Genomic DNA, 5,926 nt, shown 5'->3' with positions numbered 1-5,926 from the left:
ACTTATTTTTTTATTTTATAAAACATGTTTTTTTAATTTTTAATACTTAAGAAAATCTTGACTTTTGTGGAATACTCTTAGGTATTTTTTAATCTATGATGTTTATTTTACCTAAAAATCGTGTTTATTTAAAATCTTATACGAATTTGGACAAGCGAATTAGGATTTTAAGAAGATTAAAAAAAATCTACTGTCTGGGTTTTTTCGCTTCAAACATTTATATTTTATGATACCGCAATATTATCATTTTATTTTTTCCGTCTTTTCATGATTCGCAGACCTGATCATTTAACGGAAATATGTAGTAGTCAACAAAATATCATACAGACGCTATAGTATTTTAAAATTGCCTTAACTACGCCGAGTAAGTAACAAAGACATTTAAGGGGCATATCGATTTTTTTTAATTTACAAATATACATTAAATATCTACGTAAATTTTGAATTTGTAAATTAAAAAAAAATTTAATTATTGTAATTATTGTAAACATTGATTAATAATTAATAATATTATAATATTACTTAATTATCTTCTTTTATGTTTTACGCAAATATAACATATACAATACGTTTCGTTGCAAGTTTTATTTTTGATTTTTTTTTTGTTGTTATTTTCGGTTTACTTTAACAGCTAACTTATTTTACCGAAATTATTAATAAATCTTTTAATATAAAAACGTTATTAACTTGTTTTATATTATGATATTTATTAATATGCTAATTTTATTTGTCACTTTCCTAACTTAAGATAAAAAGCAAGAATGTAAATAAAGAGTTTTTGAATAACAAAAATAAATTAATAAAATAATTTATTAAACGTATTGAACAATTTTAACTGGAGAATAACTGACGTCAATTAAAAATTAAAAACATTTTTTTTTCAACTTTTAAATGAATAATCTTGCTTGTTAATGACGACAATTTTTTTTTCACATTAAAAAATCAATCTTAATTCTTAATTCTTGTTGTTAATAATAATAACTTACATATAAATTAATATATAATTATATATTTTATATTATATATAATAATTATATTATATATAATATAACTATATTTAATATATATTACATATAATATATTAATTATATTATTTATAATAATACATAATTACATATAAGTAACTTATATATAAATAGTATACAACTTATACATTATAATATTATGTATATTATGATATTATTGTTAATATTACAAGGATACAATTTTAAATCCTCAGAAATCAAAAATAGCCATGATTAAAAAATGGGGTAGATGCATAACAATAAAGCCACTTTTTGCATTTATATAAGCACTAAATATTTATATCTCACAGTGAGTAAAATTTGTTAACATCAGTTATTTTGCTAGCATAAAATATAGAAAAATCAATGGAAAAGAGTTAATCTGTAAAAAAGATTTAAAAGCTTTAAATTCCCTAAATATAACCTATCCTGTTTGCTTTTTTTAAATGTTTTTGACTAAACCAAAGTTTGATTAAACTCAAAGCAGTTATTACCATCACTAGCAGAAGCAAAACTTTATAACTTGATCATTTTAAAAATGCAAACAGTGTTTCAATGGAATAGTTACTTCATGTTTAATAGTTACCGGAAGCATATTTTGAAACCCTATACAGGCTCAGAATAGGCAGAAAAATGAGCAATCTGATTCGCTGATTTTGAAAGAGAGGCAAGTGCGATTTTGTTGAAAAATAATTAGAATCAAAACAAACAGATTTTTGCAATAAATTTCGAAGTAATGATATACTAAGTTTATCAATACAAGTCATGTGTTATTATCAACTTATTTAAAATGTTTCAAAATCTATATATACAAGAGAATTTTTACTCGTAAAAATCTCAATAAAGTTTATCTTGGTGATAAAGATTTTATCTATTGTTAATTTTAAGAAACGAAAAAAAAAATGTGTTAAAGTAAATTTGAAAAAATCTACAAATGTGTTTCTCTTAAAATATGCTCTTGGCCTTAAAGCATTCTCAAATACATAGTTTATATAAGTATGCTGTACGAGTCTAATAGTGAAGCACTTTTGCATACAACGTTTATATGCAGTTTTACATGACTACTGGTGAAGAACTTTATTTATAAACTGTTTTCATGTTTATTATAAAGAGTTGAAAATTAGAGTTTTTTTAAAAAGAAAATTTGTACTAAGTGCAAAACTAGCTTACATGTTCCATGCCAATATATGAGCTCTGAGGAGATTTTGTTTTCATGCTTTGTTTCAACCATAGTTTGGAGGAGGCTGATATATTTTTTTATTTCGTAACTTTAATAAAACATCGTGTTAAACCATTAAAAACTTTTTTTAAATTTTGGCAAGCTACAATAAGTTATAAAATATTTGAAAATTTAACAAAAGAAGTGATATTTATGTTTGTCTACAAAACATTAATTTTTGTACAGTTACATATAAACACTGACATTAAAAGCAAGAAAAAGTATTGAAGTCAAATAAGTTAACCAAATAAAAGTGGATTATGGCATAAATATAAGTGGATTATTGCAAATGATTGTGGCATTTTTTGTATTGTATTAATTGAAAAAAAAAAGATTTAAAAAACTAAACTAAGTGGTTAAAATCAAACATTTTAATGAAAAAAGAGTAATAAAAAAAAGAAAAGAAAATTATCAAAAAAAACAAACTAAATAAGTTGTCATGCTATGAATATTTTTGCTATTATAAAATGTGTTTTGTATGTACAAACTCTTGAAATACTTCACTTGAATTTGCATGTGTGCATTTTACAAGATTTCTAAATGTGTTTCTCATCAAATACAATGTCCATGTTCTATAAAGCATGCTCGATACAAAGTTTAAATGCAATTGCACCAGACTACTGGTAAAGTACTTAAAATGTGCAAAGTATAAATTTTAAGCTGAGGCAGAGGTTGTTCTAAGCTTGTTACTGCATCTTTATACCAACTTGTTAATTATAAACAATTTAACATTTAAAATTTTGGAAAAAGAAAATTTTTACAGATGTTTTGTCAAACTTGCTTACATATTCTATATACATCTACGAACCCTGAAGAAGTTACTGTTCAACCTAAATTTTGAGAAGGCTGATAAGGCGTACATCAATATTTTTCTTTATATATATTATATAGAATGAAAATTGGGTATTAATCTAATGGAAATAATTTGAATAATAAATTGGATAATAATCTATTGAAAAATTTAACAAAAAAAAGTGATATTTGTTTTCTCACTGAACATTAAAACTTTACTGAGTATTAAGGTCAAAAAATTTAATCAAATAAAGGTGAATTATGGTAATTTTTGTAATAAAAATAACTTCATCAAAATTAGCTTTTACATTTGAAGAAGCAAGGTTTCAAAAAAATTATTAATATTACATCAAAATAAAACATGACGCATCTCTGTTTTTATATTAATAAACAAGAGATATTCACCGAAATTTAAAAAAAGAACACTTGTTTTTATTGGTTATACCAAAAATTACATAATGAAACTATTCATAAAATTTGTAAATATGAAGTACATTTTATTTAAGGTTTTTTTCTAATTTTTTTAGAGCAGACATATTTTCTTTTTTCTTCTGGAGTATATAATGTAAAATAAATTATTAGCATTATAAATATATAAAATTTATCAAAGTTTGCTGCTTTATTTAATATTATTTACCATCAGTTGCTATTAAAGGATACACATTTTATATTAATTATAGAATACAATAACGAGTATTTTGTTCAGCTTAAAAGCTATATATCAACAAACATGTATTGAGTTTTGAAATTGAAATAAACAACAACATGAACTTGCATGTTTGCAATCTTTCTTGTTTCTACCTTTTTACAATTAGTTTTTCATAAAGGTGTGGTAAGTTGAGAGTTATTGCTTTTGGTAATCAGTTTACTATATCAAAACACATTTGTGAACATCAGGTTATAGATTTTTTCTAATAGCTTATGATGCTACAATGCTTTGTGATCTTTTATTACATTACCAAAGGATATCTAAATTCTCTCTTGCTTAAAACTGCTTTTAATTTAAGAGTGGTGCAAATCATCTGGGCTATAACAACCAATAAGCAATATTCTCAAACTTTTTTTAGTGTTGTATATAATTTATATATGGAGTAATAAGTGTTAAGTTCTAAAAAGAAATTTATTAGGCTATTTTTTTAAAATACTTTTCTTGCTAAATGATTGGATAAATGGGAACTTAATTTGAAAAAAATTATACCAAGTTAATAATTGTCTATTGATATTAGTAAGTTAATTTTAAAACTGTTTTAAAAAATCTATCGTATGAGAATCCCAGCATAGTCAAGTTTTACCATCTGGTTTAAAGTTTGTTACAATGGTTGTCTTTTTTATATCTTAGAATTATAAAAACAATTAGAAAAACAAACTAATTTTTTTAAATCTTTATTTTTAAGAAAAAATTCTAAAAATCACGGGTGTTTTGAGTTGTGAGGGTTTGTATAAGTATTTGTACTATATTGCACAAAATTGGATAGAAAAATCATACTTTTTTTACTATTAATATTTGGTATTTTATGAAATTACTCAAATTCACTTTTATATATTCAATATGTTTTGATTTAAACGCGCCTCTCTTTCAAAATCAGCGAATCAGATTGCGCATATCTCTGCCTTTTCTGAGTCTGTATAGGGTTTCAAAATATGCTTACCGGAACATATGCTAAACATATATTAAACATATGTTAAACTTATATATAAACATTAAACTTTGTAAGTTTATTTTTTTTTAAATATAAAAAATTCTTTTATAATGGTAATAAATGAAATTTTAAAACCACATCTTTTTAATGGAGTTTCACAGTGAAAAAATAAATTAAAAACAATTTCTCTTTAATTACAATGTAAATATAATGTATACAAAAAATATAATCCATAAAAATTAAATTTTTAAATTTATTTCACGCACAATACGAGTTATAAAAAGCAACCATCGAGTAAGTTTTGTTATGATTTTTTCAATTATCAGTTTAAACCTTTTGGGAACCTTACGTGAAAACCGTCAAATCCCCAGATCCTTCGGCCCTGATTAAAACCAGATAAATCAAATTTGCTTGATTTTTTTACGTTAAGGGGCCCGTCCGGAAACCAAAATACTTACCCGTTAAAATCCCGTTCCCATTAGCCCAGACAAAAACCATACGGTACCCGTCTATCAATGTTCGGTGGGTTGTCGATTGTATTTAAAGTAAACTGTTCTGTTAATTTTTAATTTTAAAAATTAGAAAACGGTGATGACTCTAGAAAACGATGCTCTCTTCAAAAAGTCTAACTCTTGAGAAATTTAGTGTTTATCTCCAAAACCCTTGCATCTCACACTGCCATCTCTATGTTGTATATTAATTAACAAGATCGTTTAAAACCTTATTTTAAAGAAATTAAATATCTGTTTGCTTTTATAATATAAAAAACCATTAAAAATGTCATTAAAAAAGTAAGGTTGTATTTTTTTTTTTTAGTTTTAAGGTTTTACAATAAATTGTGTAGGCATAAACTGCCTGTAAACCTAGTTATATAATACTTGACAATTAAAGAGTTTGTATAACTAATAAAAAATAAAATGTGGATTAGTCTTAGAGAAGGCATTCATTTTTTAGATGATTGTCTAGAAGCAGCTTGAACGTTTTTAGAGATAACGCTGATACAATGTCATTAGGAAGAGAGTTCCATTTATTTATTATTCTGAGAGAAAAAAGTTCATACGTAAATTTAATTGTGAAGATTGTTTTTTTAGTTTATATACATGACCACGAGTAATAAATTGACTATCTATTTCAAAAAGACCCCTATCACTATTGTTATTTGTGCACCATTTATAAACGTTGATTAGGCCTGCACGAAGTAGTCTGTACTTTACAGTTGTCATATTTAACGCAAACAATCTTTGTTCATACGTTAGATCATATAATTCATT

The sequence above is a fragment of the Hydra vulgaris genome, chromosome 15 (genome assembly GCF_038396675.1).
Source record: "Hydra vulgaris chromosome 15, alternate assembly HydraT2T_AEP".
Taxonomy (NCBI): domain Eukaryota; kingdom Metazoa; phylum Cnidaria; class Hydrozoa; order Anthoathecata; family Hydridae; genus Hydra; species Hydra vulgaris.
The sequence above is the reverse complement of the archived record's forward strand: the minus strand, read 5'-3'. Positions refer to the sequence as shown.